Below are 19,227 nucleotides of genomic sequence, written 5' to 3'. Positions count from 1 at the left end.
GAACTTTTTGGCAAGAGCTTGAATATGAGGGTATTCCAGTCATTTACATTACTTTTATAGAAGACTACAGTCAAGGGGTATATGTCTTAAGTTTGAAAATGTAGGGGTGTCTCAAACATTCACCAAAAGCTAGAAGGGTATATCTATAACACACACACACTTCATTGACCAATATGATCACGTCATCTTTTCTTTGACCACTTTACACTTAAAACGACACTCACCTTCTCTTGTTCTCTTCCCCACCACTCTCTCTCTCTCTCTCTCTCTCTCTCTCTCTCTCTGTGACACTCGAAGACACGCCACGATGGCGAGGAACGATTTGTTCATCAGTGTTCCAAGCTTCTTCAAGTGTCCGATCTCTCTCGAAGTAATGAAATCTCCTGTAAGTCTCTGTACTGGTGTCACATACGATCGGTCCAGCATCCAAACATGGCTCGACTACGGAAACAACACGTGTCCAGCCACTATGCAAGTCTTGTGGACCCGAGACCTTATCCCCAACCACACTCTCTACCGCTTGATCCAGATCTGGTCAAAGTCAAACAACTCCATCAGCAACGCCTCTGCATCATCTCCTCCCCTTCTTTCTCCTGAACAAGTGAAAGATTCTATCAAACACATCGAAACCAATATCGAAAACTCCTTCCTTCGCTTGTCGAACATAATCGATTTTGCTATAGATTCAGAAGAGAATCGAAAATTTCTTGCAAAAATCGATGGTTTTGTTCCTGTAATTGTTGCTATTTTTAGAAATATTTCCATCGATTGTGAAGTAAAGATCCAATTGTTGGAACAAGCGATTAGGGTTTTAGGTTTAGTTTTTAGAGATTACGGAGATAATAAAGAAGAAATTATGAGATCAGCTACGAAGAACCAAGATTTCTTAGCTTCGATTGTTCTGGTTTTAAAGAAAGGGAGCTTAGATTCAAAAATCGAATCGATTAAACTTTTGGAGAAACTCGCATTCGATTATGAATCCAAACTCCTCATCGGAGAAAAAGAAAACTTGTTATTCGAATTATTACAGATCATAAGTTCTGAGTGCGATTCAAATGCGATTGAATCCGGATTATCTTGCTTGATCTCTGTTTCGATGCCGAGGCGCATCAGATTACAGATCGTACGGCGTGGATCGATTCAAATATTGGGAGAACTTCTCTCTCAATTGGATGATTCCAATGTTTCGATAATCGAAAAGATCTTGAAACTGTTGGAGATGATTTCGTCTCTCACAAAAGGTCGGATTGCGATCTGTGAGGATCCGAAGTGTGTTTCTGAGATTGTAGAGAAAATGTTGAAGGTTTCCACCACAGCGACGGATCATGCGGTGGTGATTCTTTGGAGCGTTTGTAGTTTTTTCAGAGATCAGAGAGCACAAGATGCGGTAACGAATAACAATGGCTTAACTAAGTTGCTGGTTTTGATGCAGAGTAATTGCTCACCGTCCGTTCGTGTGATGATTGGTGATTTGATTAAGATTTTTCATGTGAAATCGAAATCGTGTCTTTTGAGTTATGAGACCAAAACTACACATATAATGCCTTTTTGATTAATAGTAAGTGTTCATTTAAGTATTAAAAATCACTAACTTTAGAGGATTGAAATCTGTAAATTAGAGAAATCTATTTTTGACAAAAGTTAGAGAATTCTCATTCCATTTCTTTAATTTGATCTACTTTCATTATTGTTGAAAACTAAGACTAGCCGTATTAATAAGCTTTCAAATCTTAAAAGATCCGATGCCATATGTTGAAGGGACAAAATTCTATGAACTTTAGAAAAAGAAAAAAAAAATTTGAAAAAAAGTTAAACATCATTGTTGAATTTTAATTTTAAATTTGAGAGTTCAGTATCCACTCATTTTCAAAACATTTGATTTGAGTGGATATGGGTTGGACTTAGACTTGAAATCTGCGTGATTTGAAATTTGAATTTATAGGGTTTGAACCCTTAGAGTAAATTTGAATAAAAAAAAAAAAAATTGGATTGAATATAGTTTAATTGTCCCATGATCCAAGTTGAATTCAATTTGGATACGGATCCATTCTGATATCTACCTAAATCTAAATGATATAATATTGGTTTGAAAATTATATTTTATACTACTTCAAAGCAACATGAATTCTTATAAAATGAAAGAATTATAATAATATATCAATTAGCAAAGGAGTAAAGGAGAGAAAAAAGTTGAACAATATAGAATTCATTATGAGAAAATTGAAAAATTCAATCGGCCAAGACCAACAAATTTTAGAAATTGAATTTTGACGGACTTGGACCATTGAAATTTTGTATGTTCCCCAATTCAACGGCTTAAAACCATCAAATCTCTCTAATCTTTCATTAATTTGATGATTTCAATCTGTTGAAAAAAAAAAATTATCATGAAAAATTCAACGACTTAGTCCATCGAATATGGGCTTTTTCAGATTGTGATGACTCGATCTGAATTGACCCGAATTAAGTAATTCGGTTAGGTAGGATGCGATTTAAATGAAAACAAAACGGTTCATATATGGTTTAATCTAATAGGATCCATGTTGAATTTGGATACAGATTTGGATACGATAAAAATTTTGAATCTGAATATGGACATACTCAGATCCAGCTTGGCTCCGACCCATTTTAAGTCCTACTTAGTATTAGCCCAAATCAGCCCCCGTCTTCTTTCCTTGGGGATATGGATACATTAGATAACTATTCCATGAGTTCCAATAATTGAAGCTCAATGTTTTAAAAACCAGACCAGACCGGACCGACAATTCGATTGGATTTTCTATAAAAATCGGTTCGGTTCTTAATGAACCATTACTTAACCAAGATTCGTCAATTATTTGAAAACCATGGTTCAGCCATTCAAAGTGTCAATTTCTAAGAACTGATTCTTGAAATTTTGAAAATTTTCTAATGATTATCTCTATTGTAAAATTAGAAAATCTGGAAAATTCTGTCCATTGTTTACTTGTTTTAGATTTTTAGTACCAAATAAATATAGAAATCTACTATAACTAAAATTTTAACAAATAAAATCTATAAATATACTAAATCACGTATTTTTTTAAGAATATTTAAATAAATATAACATATTTTTAATTAAACCAAAACTCTTAACATTTTTTAGGATTTTTTATTTTACGAAAATAAAGATTTTCTTTTAACGAGAGGGAGGGGGGGGGGTTATTTGAACGTACGTTCGACTAGTAGGATCAAGTGAGTCAGGGCTTGGACCAAGGCATATGAGTCCCGTACTTGGGCACGTGCAACACCCACACATCAAACGCACCAAGTAAGTGAGGGTACGCTCTCGCAGGTGGCCTCAAGAAGCCACTTCTAATACTAGGTAGTGAACACACAACCTACGGTCTCTTACCACTTATTGGATTCAAAATTGCCATTGAGTCAATCCCTCGGGGTTGAAAACTTTGAAGTTTTGAAGAAAATGAAAGATTTGGGAAAAAAATTTCTAGATATTTGAGAAACATCTGTGTGCAAAGGTGATCTTTGTATAATATAGAAATAGTCGAGGTTCACTTGTACTATCTCTTGATAAGCTTAGGTGTGGAGAGTTCACTCCTAGTTTAGTTAGTGATCACTAAGAGTCTGTAGTTATCAAACGAATAACCTACATGATCACCTTAATCAACAATTAATCTGAACCACATAAGTGGTCATCCAAATGTGGTAGCAGCGATCGACCATAAAATTAGATGAAAATAATAGGATTCTACATCAGATGTTAAATATTGAAATATCGATTTGTCATACTCGATGTGGTTATATCGACGTGTTTTTCAACTCTCTTATTGATTGCACCTTCATGTTTGTATTATGTATTTTTTTGTTTATATGCTGATAGAAAGATATTTATTTTTTAAAATTATGTTGGAATTGATAATGATATATTTGATAGAATTGATAAATTGATAATTATTTAAATTTCTTTACTATTTTTTAATCCTTATTTGAATGCTATGTTTTATCGAAACCTGTATGATTTAAATTTCGATATATTTATTCCTTGCATATTGTAACTAGTTGTTAAAATGGTAGACATACTACTGAGTAGCTCTCATTACTCATCCTATCATTCACATTTTCATATTATACGACTTTAGAGGAGTCAGTCATTGAGGAAGAGATTTATGATGAGACACTAGAGGTTGAGTATGTGGATGAGCAGTTGCCCCCATCAATTTGAGTAGTCTTAGAATTTAATAGTTATTTCCTTTTTATATTTCAGTTTGAGAAACTTATGTCAAGACACTGTGTGTCATTTTATTTCAATATTACATTTTAATTACCTTTATGTCAAATTTGGAGTCATCAATTTATTATATTACGAGATTAAGGATTATGGATTATTATAAGAATTCATTGTTAGTTTCCATAAATTTTTTTATTGATTTTAGTTATTATTCTATTGCGTTACAACTGTTAAACATAAATTATTTTATTATTATATGTTATCATGGGATGGGATAGTTAATCACACATTGAGATTCCAACAATTAATCATTGTGATTAGTGTTAAAATCTTTGGGCATGACATTTATGACTGAAGGATTTGGTATTTTTATTCTCCAAGAGCTTGTTATTGTTACTCAAAGGTTATCATGTGAGTCTCGATGTCAAAATATTGTCCAAAATCAAGTGTTGGCACCCAATCATCCTAAAGAGGATAAAGCTTATCATTCGATGATACTAGAGGCGGAGGTGGAGCATTGGGAAAAGCAATATGCATATTCCAAAAGTTCATTGCACAAAATACCTTTGCATGACTGATTCAAGGAAGGCCTACTACAAGATGATACTCCAGGGCGAGATGAGAGATCAAATGACTAAACCCAGCCCCATCTTAGAGCTCAAAGTTGCTATCATGATGATGTATTTCAGAACAAAAGTCGATAAACACATTTGTTAGCCCTGAACAACATAATACATTAAGTCGTAATGGTGCAGCAACAATTCTATGGAATTTTTAGCTCGAGGATAGATCTTTTATAAAGATTTGATGTAGGATCCTTAATGGAGCAAACATTCCTGTCGAGCACAATGTACCATCGTGTGTCCAATAGGATTCATCATCGAGACCACATAACACAAGGTTTAGTTGATTGTGACAAATCATAAAATTGGACTCAGGTTCAGGCATGGGAGATCCCGTGGCATGGAGCCCCAATAATCTACCAATAGTGTGAGAGGTGACCACAATGCGTAGTGATGGTCTTTGATGAAATGCAATGGCCACGAGAGATGAAGGATCGTATGTTGTTTTCGTGATACTCGTGTAGAAACTATGAACTCACATTGGGTACATCTTTTTACCAAAGGTCATCATCCCTTCCCAACCCATCCAACGAAGCATATAGAGTACGTCTAAGGGGGTGAATCGCTACTTCATCGACATTGAGTTCATACATAATAGATCGTTGTTTGAAGGCTTTGTACCGAGAAATAACACCTTCAAAACCTTCAGATATTTCTTCATCAGAATATGAATTTTCTTGAAGCACTTGAGAAGGCAAAGGTGAATGAGGCATTAAAGAACGATGGGAATTATTCACATCACATAATCAATTGGTCCATTTAATTCGACAAGAATGGATTGGATTTAATTTGCCAAATCGGCCAATTGATTAGGCTCGAACTAGCCTAGTTCATCAGATTAAAATTGATCGAATAGTTCAAACCCAAAATCAGTTGGTCCAACTAGTTTAATATGGATTGAGTAAATCTATTAGTCAATTGGGCCAACTGGTTTATCTAGTTCAACTTGAATTAATATATTTCATTAATTGGGTTGGGTTTATTTAATTGGGTCAGATCGATATTACAGGTTTGGATTGGTAAGTCTGGATCGATCCACCCACTTACTTGATGGTTGGATTGAAATAAAGCAACCTGGGAACACACAAAGTCGATTCGGGTCGTGGCCCAATGAAAATTCCCTAGACTCTAGGTTTACTACGTGCAATACAATTTCTCTAGCCACCCTTGTCCAAATATACCTATATACCTCTCAGGCATACCCAATCAAACAATATATGGTAACTTGATTTAATATACAATAAATGTATGAGACTAGGATCATAGCTTTCGTAAATGATTTAGTATCCTACGAGGAGATTGACCACGTACTAGTACTATATTTACATTCAGGACATGTGACTATGTGGCTTATAATATGACAAAGGCTCAGTCACTCCAGCATGGGTGCATCGATATACCTCTCGGAGTCACCCAATTAAACAGTACTGATGCTCCAATTTTATATACCATATAGGTACGTGGCTGGGGTTGTGATTTTCATGAATGATATTGCATCCCACGAGGAGATCGGGCCACATACTAGCATCACGTTAGCTATAAGGGACATGCAAGCATGCAATACATCACAAATGAAACGTACTAATGGTGTGTACAAAAATAACAGGGTGCGCCCGAGGCATTTTTATGAATGAAAGGGCCCATGTGCCATATCAAGTCATCAAAACATGAATATTAGAAAAATATGATCATAAAATATAAATATCCAAAACATCAAGATCAAGATTAAGGCACGTACATCAAAGATAGATATCAAACAAGATATGGCATATCAGATAGACAATCAATCATGATAGTGCAAAAGGGAATAACGATGATCAATCAATCAGGATAACATAAAACAATATCAATCATCAAGATTGGCACAAGAACTTCAGTCATGATCAAAAATAACAAATATATCTTTTTTTTACTGAGTAGACCTGTTGCATTCTAATTGAAAAAACTCTTATGTTTTATTAAATTTGTTGCTTAACAAACTTCTCAATGAGAACTTAGGTTACCTGACTAACACATTAAGATTTTAAATTTTATGAAGGTCATTAGGCCAATGTGATCAATAATCCAATGCCACAGCCTTCTAGATTTCAAGAAAAAGGTTTGGATTCAAAAATAATATTAAAAAACAATGGGCTTAAATTCAAATTCTTGAAATATATGACTATTAACTTTCAACCAAAATTCTAATATTAGGATTGAAATTCCACACTAAAAGATATATATATATATATATATATATGAACAGCGTTCCTAAGACTCATATTGGGACTCACATTGCGACACACCGTTTTGTCTTATATGGGAAAAAATATTTGGAATGGGCTGATTTTTTGTGAGGATGATCTCTATGGTGAGGAGATCATCCTTGCCAAAAATCAGCTCATTATGAAACTTCTAGACCGTCCAATTTTTGTTGAAAAATTATAGACCGTCCATTTTTTGTAAATCAATTTTGATGGGGTTAGAAGTTTTGGAATGGGATGATTTTTTTCCAGGATGATCCCCTCATCACAGAGATCATCCTCACAAAAAATCAGCTCATTCCAAACATTTTTTCCCATATAAGACAAAACGGTGTGTCGCAATGTGAGTCTCAATATGAGTCTTAGGAACGTGACCCTATATATATACACGTATGAATGGGTGACAATGGATCATGCTACGTGTGAGCTCAATGACCCATAGTACGCATAAAATCTTACTAAGTAAATTCGGCTAGCCTTACTCTATGGAAGGCTATACTGTTGTAGTGACGTAAAAATCTTTAGTAAGGAAAGTGATTATCAAAGTTTGGGGTAAATGATTAAATACCTATCATGCATTCCATACTTTTGCTGAGAGGGGAGAAGATGAAGTAGTTATATAAACAAAGAAAAAAAATCTTCAATTATTTCTAAAAAGATGTGGGTCTTCTCTAAGATTTGGTTTAAAGTTGTGGATCCCATTCAAAAGTTTGTTAAGTAACAAACTTTACAAAATAAATTATTTTTTAATATAATGTAATAAGAAGGTCTACCAACAAAAAAAAAATTGAGATCCTAAATGGTGTCCTATTTCTATATACATAAATGGTATCTACGTGGCATAATTTGACTAGTACATAAATACGTTAGGTTGCGTGAATGACTTGATTAGGAGCCCAAGGTGTCTTAAACATAACCTAAAACTTGCCACGTAAACTCATAATCTATTTGTTAGGAACATGATACTAAAATTCCCTATTTTGTGTTCTTTTATGTATCTCGCACACACCCCTTCTTTCTCTTTTCAGAGTCACATGAATCCCCCCCCCCCCCCAAGATTTTTGCTATCTTGTGTTGTAAGCATTTCTTCTTATTACGCATCCCATTGTAGACCCAAAATTCTATTGATATCTTTTTTATTTCCCTTTTGTCAGCACACTTTTCATTGGTCATTATCCTCATAACTACCATTCGATCCTCATCTTCATCATTTTTTGAAAATCATTGTTTTGGGTCATCAAAGGTTACCCTCGGTTAAGATCATAAAAAAAATCACCAAAATACAAAAAATGCCAAAAATAATAAAAGTAATCAAATAATCTACAAACATGCAAAAATAAATAGAAAAAGAAAATTATACCCATTTTGCAATCCACCGATATTTAGGATTTTCAAGTTTGATCATTGAGGGTCTCCAGTAGCGTAGTCGTTAAAAGTGTCTCAAATTATAGGTGGAGATCAAATTTAGGGAGTCGCTACCTAGTTTTATGATTCAGGAACCAAAAATGACTATAAACAAATAAGAAAGACAAAACTACGAAGACATTATGGGTATTGGGATCAGGTTAGGGAATTGGAAGGTGTTAAACACCAATCCAATCTGATGAAAATCTATCTCTACTATTCTCAAAGATTTACATTGCAAACTAACGGTAAGCGTTCCTCGTACGAATCTTCTTTATTGTATCTACTTCTAGATCTGCTCCTGAACTCCGAGATGAGAGTTTCTTCTTTTAGATTTAAATATTTTTTTGATTTTTTTAATATGTTTTCTAAGTACTTTTAGACAGAAAATCAGGACTTGAGAGTCAGGTATTGAGTTGAAGCTCCAAATTTAGGATTTTGAGAGAGTTCTAGAAAGTTTTAAACCTTTATATTGTAGAACTTCTCAAGACTCACGAAATTAGGTGGTAGGCTTTCCTTTTTAAAGAACTTTATTGATAAGATTAAGGTTAGATTAGGTCTATTTGAGATAGAGTCTATCTCGAACTAATCTTTTAAGTAGTTTAGATAATATTTTAATTAATTTTTATTTGGATTTGATTTTTTGAATTATGAAGAATGGATTTTTTAAATTTTGGAGAACCCCCCATGGAAGGTTCTTTATTAACTTATTTTGAATTCTTTGAGACCCTTGATAGATAGGGGTGCACACTGGATAGAATCGAATCAAACCAAAGCCTTTTGGATTGGATTGGTTCGATTTTAACATGATTCGTTTCTGATTTGTAAAAAAAAATCAATTGATTCACTTAGGTTCCGATTTAAGGGTTATATATATATATATATATATATATATATATATATATATATATATATAATAATCCTAAAGGAAAAAATGTCAAACCCATATTTCTTTCATCTATTATATCTTCTTTATCAAGTACTTTGAAGACAAATACTTGTCATTGTCTGCCTCACCAACCGAGTCCCCACCACACCTAAAAATCGAAGAGATAACCCCGCTCTTTCTCTCCCTTTCATTAAACTGTCCAATGTGTTACTGTGTTAGGAATATGATTCTATTAGATTTGAGGATGGAAAAGGTGAGCTAGCCTAACTAACTTAATAAAATTTGAAAACTTATTTAGGGTCGTTAAAGTCAACTTGTGGCATCAAAAAATATGATCGATGCCTCAGATTTGAAAAATTGTTACACTTTAATTTTAAGATTTGGAGTTCATGAGAATTCAATAGATGTCCATTTTAAAACCTTGGATCAAACTCAAAGATCAATTTTTTAAATATATTTTTATTGAATCTGATTTTTTACATAAAATTTGTAAGACTATGGTATTGGATTGTCGATTTGGTAATCCATTTGAATTCAAGGACTCTTAGTAAGATTTGGAATCTTACAAAGTTATAAAGAAAGTGTTTCTTTTCACAATACACATAATCGCATCAGAGCTCACGAAGGAGTTAGAAGATGTAGGAGAAACCAAAACGCTAGATAGTCTATCAATTTCAATAAATGCTAAAGGGTACAACGTAGTAAATCATTTTTTTTTATAATTTGTTTAAAAATAATATTTTTTTAATAATTAATTAAGTTTTTTTTTTACTCTTTCTTAATAATTTTCTCTAATTTCTATTACATCCTATAATCTATAAATACTTAAAATTTGGAGCAAATTGAGCCCTTGAACTAATTCCAATCATATCAAGTAGCCCCATTAATTTCTAATTATTTGATTCAAATATTTTATTGTGAGAGCTATGGATATATGAGATTCAAAGTAAAAGATTAAAAGAAAAAAATTGCTATTGAGTTTATTGATCAACTAATTAATAAATAAAAATATTAAAAGATGATATACTAGCATTGTTGGATCCAAAATATTGGTGAAATATATCATAAAGTGGGGTTGTTGTCCAATTGATATGTTGTTGAATGAAATTTGTCATTCTCTTTTGAATTTTGATAATAAGTTTGGAAACAATAAACCTCCTTAAATGGTTGAGCTTTGGGCCAGTTAGAAACCAATACTTGTATGTATTGCAGGGTATGTCTTGTAAAATTTTGGATGGTCTCATTAACTAGGAGTAAGTATTGATCAATAATTATTTAATGTTCTCTTGTATTTTTGTTTGTATTGTTGTATAAAATAAAAGTTTCTTGCACCACAATTTAGAAAATTGACGTGTTATTTTATTAAATAGTTTGTATTTTATAGTTCATCCCAACATATTCTGTTATAAATAGAAATGTTAATGGAATCTCTTTGCAAATCTTTAAATTTCAAAAAGTTTTATAATATAAGATATTAGATTTCAATATCTATATTTTCTTAACAATTTAAAAGTGTTTTCACTCTTAATATTAGTTATTCGTATGTTATAAGCCAATCCAATAATGAATTATCTTTCTTATAACCACTCAAGACAATTTTTTGTTTGTAGGCATATAGTTGTGATTACCCTTACACCAAAATAAATGATAAAAAGTATTCAAATTGACTTATGATTTCTGATTATAAGATTCAAATATTTTTTTATGGGATTTTCAGATATGGTATGGGTTGCTCTTATTAATTAATAAGGTGATTTTATAATTATCTTACTTCTTTTGACATAACATTTAGTGGATGTTGTTAAATTTAATTAATTAAGGGTTTGTTATTTTTGTTAGATGTCAAAGTATCGAAGACACAAACGTTACAACTCCTAGTATTGAACTAGTTGTTACTTGTAATTTTACAATTAACACTGCAACCTCAAAAACAGAAGTAAGTCCCATTTGAAAGAAGTCTTGTAGACCAAAATATAATGTTTGAGATCATTTTATCAAAATAAAATTTGATACAAGAGAAAATGTTAACTACAATTATTACGATATAGATTATAAGTGTTCAAGTACTAACAATACTAACACATTAAGAAAAATATTTGAGTAAATGTTTCAAGTATCCCTACAATGATGACAAAAAATAAAAAAATTTATTATTTCAAAAGGTAGGACAAGAAAGAGATAATAGCCTTATCGTTTGAAAATTTGATCAAAAGTTGTGTAGAGATGTCTTTATTAGGATGATTATTATTGATGAATTATCTTTTAAGATTGTTGAGCATAAATGATTTTAATACTTTTTAAATGTGTTGTAACCTAAATTTCAATTAGTATATCTCACCATGGTAGCAAGAGATTACTAACAATTATATGCAGCTTAGAAAAATAAGTTGAAGAACTTGTTGAATAATTCTATGCATATAATTTTTCTCACAATAGATTTATAAATTTCTTTACAAAATATCTCATATATGTGTCTTACTGCGCTTTTTATAAATAAAGATTAGAAATTACATAAAATGATAATTAACTTTTGTGTAGTTACAAGTCATAAAGACGAGGAAATTGATAAAACAATTGAGTTATATTTACTCCAATAGGATATAGAGAATGTGTGTATTATTATGGTTGATAATGCAAGTTACAACGATGTTGTCGTGGGATACATGAAGAGAAAGTTAAATAAAAGATATGATTGTATTTTAGAAGGCGAGTTCTTACATATGAGGTGTTGTATGCATATATTGAATTTAATTGTAAATGATTGGATGAGTGATGTACATAATTTAATTCGATTGTTAAAATCTGTGGTGCTATGAAATATATTAGGAGTTCTCTGACAAGAGCTCAACAATTCAATAGGTGTGTTGACAAAGAAAGAATAACGTGTAAGAGTTTTTTGGTTCTTGATATTTCAACTACGTGGAATTCAACATACCTTTTATTGGATACTACAATAAAATTTTAAAAAGTATTTGAACGATTAGAAGAACAAGAACCATAGTTTAGGAATAAACTCAAAGACGAGATTCCCACCGAAGAAGATTGAAATTATGTTCGGGTATTTAATTAAGTTTTTGTAAACTTTTTATGGGGCTTCTAAACGCATGTTAGACTCGTTGTATGTAACTGCTAATACGTATTTTCATTAAATTTGTTTTATTGAAAGTTTTATTTCTGATTGGTTTAAAAGCCTTGATCTTTGCTTGAGTTATATTTTCATGTCAAATCATGCTACTCAAATATTTATACACCTAGGAAGATTGATAACTTGGTTAAGAAGGTAAGGAAAACAATGAATCAAATTTTTGAACAATATTAACATCATTACTCAATTTCATTTGCTTCTTCAACTAGTTTTAATTAGAATTCAAATGAGATAAATCTTGATGGATCAATTAGTGAAGTTAGTGTGCAAAAGAAGTATCTCCAATATGAGTTTTCAAGACAAATAAAAGAAGAAGAAAGTGTGGAATACAAATTGGAAGTAGATAAATATTTGAAAGAAAGAGTGGAAAAGTAAGACTTGAACTTTAAAATTTTGAATTGGTGAAAAACGAATTCTTCCAAATATCTCATATTTTTTATGATGACACGAGATTTATTTTCCATTCTTAATTCTACTATTATTTTTTAGAGTACTTTCAGTATCGATGGTTTTATACTAGATCAATTTTGAAGCTCCCTAACCCCAAAGCTAGTGAAGTACGTGATTTATGGACAAGATGGGTTACGTGCTTCACCTCGTTCAATTGATGTTGAAGAGATGTTAGAAGAACTTGAAAAAGTTGAATCAGGCAACCTTTTATTTTTATTATTTTGTCATTTTACTCATGTGTAAAATTATAATACTTTTATTTAATGAAAATTCATTTCATTTCATTTTATTTTTACAAATTATGAAATCTTTTCATCTAATTAGTGATTAGTTGATTTTCAAATACTTCTTTATTTGCGATTATAAGTAAATTATTTTTCTAAAAATACATATTATGAAGTAAATTTCTTTTTAAATGTTTATTCAATAATAATGATATTTATTTTTCTTTTTTTTAGGTCTTATAGATTGGAGCATGAAAGCAAATATGAAATTGAACTTACTTTGATTTTAATTTTCATTTTCATTTTGGATTAACAAATATTATATAAGACATATGTTCATGGGTGACATTTGTTTTTTTAATAGATAGTTTTTATTTAAATTTATTTTTGAAGTTCAAATTGAATTGACATAAACATTAAGGTGCTGTATGTTTGCGCTAATTTTTAGTGCTTATTACTTAAAAAAATTATTTTTAGCACTTTTTAAAAATTAGCGCGTTTGTTTATCGAAAAAATTAAGCACGAAGTGCTGAAAATTTTGCACAAATTTTCAGCGCAAAAAAGACGCTGAATGCTTATTACTATTTGCGCTCAGCACCGTCTTTTTTTTTCGTGGACAAATATACCCTTCGCGTATATCCTTTTTCAATTTTATCCCAAACGAGAGATTTCGCATCTCTCGCGTCTTTCTACAACTTTCTCTCTGCAACTCGCTCGTCTCTCTCGCATTTCTCTCGTCTCTCTCATCTCTCTCTCTGCAACTCTCTCATCTCTCGCTCGCATCTCTCTCATCTCTCTCTCTGCAACTCTCTCATCTTCGCATCTCTCTTGTCTCTCTCTCGGCAGATCTGTCATCTTCTTCGTCTCTATCGATCTCTCTCTCACCAAATCGCTATCTTCTATCTCACCTCACCAAATCTCGTCAGATCTCGCTTGATCTCGTTTTCTCTAGCCATATCTCAGCAGATCATCAGGTGATTCCAACCTTCAATTAGTTTGTATAAACATTGTTTCAGTTATTTGATCTTGTTTTTGGGAGAAAATTAATCTATCAACGATAATGGCCTTCTTGAGCAGAATATAGCTTTCTTAAATTTAAGAATTCATATTGAACCTCACACATTCTTCGATCTTTACAGCACTAAAAATGTTTCCACATAAAACAGAATGCATAGTTTGGAACTGGAGCTTTTTATCATAATAGAGTCTTGAAAAAATTGAAACATAAACAACCAACAATAGAAATAACGAATTATAGACTTTTACCATTGGAATCCCTAAAGTCTTTAGATCCTTGTCTGTCATGTGCATCAGAGCAGTTGTGTCAATTTGCACAAGCAATATGATAGTTAAACTAAATATGAGAAACTCTCAAAGGTGTTGGCAAATTGCAGAAGCAAGTGTCTGAATTCTTAAAAGGAAAAATAATAAAAATAATAATAATAAATATATATATATTATAAAAAAAAAAGAACAGTTTATCCTAGAAGAATATTAATGAACTGTTCAAGAAAGGACCAAAATAGGCTGTCCAAAATCAAGCTCTTACCTAGGCTCTGAGAACACATTCACAGCCAATCATCATTGGAATCACCAATAACAATACAGATTATGGACAACTACCTAATATTGTAGTATACTCATGTTGGTCTAACACAAGCCTTCTTAAACACATTTTCAAGAATAAACACCAATCTGATACTACTGAATTGGTACACTCAAACTGTGATTGTTCATTGAACTTTGGATTTCTTCTCGTAAGCAAAGAAAGTAAAGAGGAAATTGAACTCTAGTTGAAGGAAGAATTAGAGCAAATTTCCCTTGTGAGGATTTCTGTGTTTGTGTTCTGAGCTTTCGAAGCATGTGGAGACTCATAGGGTCATTTTTTCGTACAAAAATATATTGGAAGTCCATGAGATCTTGATCTCAGTCATCAGAAAAAATGTGGGCTATTGTTTTAGAACGTAAATTTCTCTTATGTTTTCATATTACAACTATCTGTTGGTGTCATAAAGAGCATAATTCTTTTTAACATAGGAGAAGCCACCTGGGGGTGGCTCTTGATCTAGGTTCAAGATCATTGGCTTCTCCTGAGGGATCGAGAGACAATATTGGCTCACCCAAGGCCCTAAGCTCAACTCTTCGTTTGAAATCTTCCTCATCTAATCATGGAGATGGTTTTAGAGGGTTGTTTGCGATCTCAACTCTCAACTATGAACGGGTCTCATCTCTCAATCAATGTGAACAAAAAAAAATTAAAATGATAGTAGATAGCTCTAGGATTGATCTGGACATGTTGTAAGAGAGGTAGAGTTGTACTAGAATGTTATAGGGAATTATTGTAACAGTTAGACTTTCCAAGTGGTTCGATTGTCCATTCTAACTCCCCATACTTGTATAAGGGGGAAGTATTGGTTATCTGTAAGTTGGATTTTGATGGCATTGGTTGATATTTTATTTGATTCTTAAATTATGAGTTAGGATTAGGTGAATGGTTAGATGAATTGTATGTTAGGTATTTATAAAATTATCAAACTTAAGTAAATTATTGTTGATGGTGTTTAAAGTGTTTTAAAAATTGTAAAACTTAGTATAATTTTATATTGAATAAATGTCATTTTGTTATTACAATGTCATTGTATTTTGTGATATGCCATCATTCATGGACCCAAGTTAGAATTAAAAAGAAAGAGAGTCTTCACAAATAAGATCTTATGAAGTATGTGTTTGCACACACAACTGTTGTTAGGTATTAGTGTTTGTATGACATTGCAACACTTTTGATTTTCGTATAATATGTATTTGTTAGAATGTTAATGTGTATGGGATATTATATGGATGTTACATTGTGTATAGGATGTTATGTGGATGTAGGATTGTGTATGAGATGTTATGTGGATATTATATTGTGTATTATACATGTATTTTCTTTATCAGAAAAATTTTATATATCCATTTTTAAGAGGAGATGCTGCCGAAATTTCGATAGAATTATAAAATTTATACATTTATTTAAATTAAAAATAATTATTTTTAATAATGGTAGTTTACACTATTTTTCATGTTTGAACATAATTGGCATCGATATGGATTATTTTTATAGTTGTTTATTTTTATTTTTCTACTGCATTTAGATATGGATTCTAATGAAAGCAACCGAGCATGTTGGCTTGATGAAAGGGTTAGAAATTTTTTTATTAATTTATGTATTGAAGAAGTTAACCGTGAAGGAAGATCGGGGGGGACTCTAAAATTCCAGTCATGGAATATAATTATAGTTGAAATGAACAAGAAATTTTTGACTACTTTTAAGCAAAGACAACTAAAAAATCAATGGGATTATCAAAAGAAGTAATATGGAATTTGAATGCGGCTTACAACTTGCACGGGTCATGGATACAATGTAGAAACAAATACCATTCATTGGACTGATGAACGATGGGATGACTACTTGAAGGCATGTCTAAACCTATACTTTTACTATATATTTATAAATCTTAAGAATATTATAAGTGGACTCACTTTTAATATGATTCTAATGTGTCTCAGAAATATCTTAAAACAAAAAAATATCGTCATAAGCTATTGATGTTTGCACGTGAGTTATGTACATTATTTGAATGCACAATGGCCACGGGAGATACTGGATGGGGTCCACATAGAGAAGGATTACCCGTTGATGTATCATCTCAAGTTGGAGAGGATCCACAAAATTTTGATGAGTTTGAATCACAACATTTGGAAGATGAATCTTTAGGACAGAGTGTTCCTAATGTATCAACTCCTTCAGAAAACGTGGATACTTCATCATCAAAAAAACGTCGTAAAAAGAATGATAAAGATGATCTTCAAAATAATATTCAAGCATTTATCGATGTTCTTGTGAAAGATACAAACAATGGACCCTCGATACAAGATTGTATGAAATCTTTGAATGAAATGACAATAGTGGAGAAAAGATGACACGTTTACAATATTGCGCTTAATGCATTTGCTAAGGGAAATGAGTATAGGACAATTTGGATGAAATTGGCAGATCCAACACTACGATTGTCTTGACTTAATGCTATTAACTTATCATAGACTTTTAGATGTGAGATCTTAGTGGTAGTTTTGTGAATTTTTGTCTTTGATGGAACATTTTGTTTGTTTCGTGTTTATGACATGTTGGAGTACTTATTTTGAATGGGTGTCATTGGATTTCAATGTTGGAACACTTTTATTTTGAATGAGTTTATTTAGATTTGAATGTTGGAACACTCTTATTTTTTGAATGGATATTTGATTATGAAATGTTTGTTTATCGTATTATTTTTTTTTATGTATACAAATTATTTATTCAACAGTGAATATGACACCACAACAACGGAGGCTTCTAATAATATTAATATTGAAGTTCATATTGGAACGTATTAAAAGACAATCTATCAGTCGAGATGCAGTCAATGTATCAACACTTACGAGTGAACAATTTGTGAATGAACTCTTAAATGTCCTTCATCAAATTGTTACGAGTTTTTAAGAATGGAAAAAGAGTCATTCGTTAACCTTTGTCGTTTATTTCAATAACGAGGATGGCTTGTGGATAGTAGACATATGAAAATACCGGAGATGATTGCAATGTTTCTTATGATAGTGGGTCATAATTGTCGGTATCGACTAATAAAAAATCGATTTCAACATTCATTGCAAACAATCCACAAGTATTTTCATAAGGTTCTAGTTGCTATGTTGTACTTTTCCAAAGAAATGATCATATCACCATCTTTCGATCAACCAATGGAAGAAATTCGAGCTCATCGACATCTTAGACAAATATTTAAGGTACCTAAATTCTATCCATGATAATTTATATTTATGTTTATATTTTTTACCAGTAGTAATGTATTTTTTTAATTAATTAACAAGGGTGTTCTTAGTGCTATTGATGGAACACTCATCCATGCTTGCATTTCATCGGATAGACAAATTCCTTAAAGGGGAAGGTCTGAATACTATCAAAATGTAATGTCTATTTGTAACTTTGATATGATATTTACATACGTGCAAGCTGGATGAGAAGGAGTGGCACATGATTCAAGGGTTTTAATGGAAACTATCTGTGATCCTACAAACAGATTTTCAATACCTCCATCTGGTATTATTAGTATTTTATATAATTTTAATAGTAATAAATATAATATCTAAATATATTTCTAATTTAACGATGTATTTATTTTGATGTAGATAAATATTATTTGGTTGATGCTGCTTACATGCATACATGAGGTTTTATGGCACCATATCGTAATATGCGTTATTGGTTATCTGATTTCCATCGTGGACGTCCTAAATGTAAAGAGGAAATATTCAACCATGCACATGCCAGACTGAAAAATGTAATTGAGAGGACTTTTGGAGTTTTAAAAGCGCGGTTCCCAATTTTAAAAAGGATGGCACCATACTCATTTCCTACTCAGAGAAATATAGTGATTGCATGCATGACAATTCACAATTTTCTTCGTAAAATTTCGATAACTGATGAACTTTTTCATCAATACGATAATGAAGATATTCTTCTCGAAGTAACTAATGGTGGATATATTCATCTTGGCGTTGAAGAGTTGTTTGGACAATTTGAACAAACATTTATGATTACCTTACGGGATCAGATTGCAAATCATCTTAGTAGTGCAAATATATGAAATGATGTTATTTTATTGAGTATGACAATGTTGTATTTCAAGTTTAATGGATTATGTGACAATGTTGATCTCAAAATTTTAATGGATGTGTTGATTTTAAATTTTGGTGACTTGTATGACATTCTTATTTTTAATTTGAAAGTTTTGGGATTTTATAAATACAAATTATTATTTAAAAATTGAAAAATATTATTATTTTTATTTAAAAATGAATTGCATTTTAATTTTATAAGAAATAATATATTTTATTATGTTTGATAAGAAATGGGCATTTGAAACATACAAACAATATATACTATGATTGTAAGGGTAAAATAGACAATTTATCAGTTTTCAGCAATATGTAACAAACATAATT

The 19,227-nt window shown here is 31.5% G+C and overlaps 1 pseudogene; it reads left to right on the top strand.

Annotated features, from left to right (window-relative positions):
• Positions 1–264: 264 nt before the first annotated feature.
• LOC147409796 (U-box domain-containing protein 27 pseudogene) lies at positions 265–1,669 on the top strand (annotated as a pseudogene).
• The last annotated feature ends 17,558 nt before the right edge of the window (positions 1,670–19,227 follow it).

The sequence above is a fragment of the Akebia trifoliata genome, chromosome 2 (genome assembly GCF_017979445.1).
Source record: "Akebia trifoliata isolate Shusen 1 chromosome 2, ASM1797944v1, whole genome shotgun sequence".
NCBI classification, from domain to species: domain Eukaryota; kingdom Viridiplantae; phylum Streptophyta; class Magnoliopsida; order Ranunculales; family Lardizabalaceae; genus Akebia; species Akebia trifoliata.
Note: the sequence above shows the minus strand (reverse complement) of the source record. Positions and strands in the feature narration are given on the sequence as shown.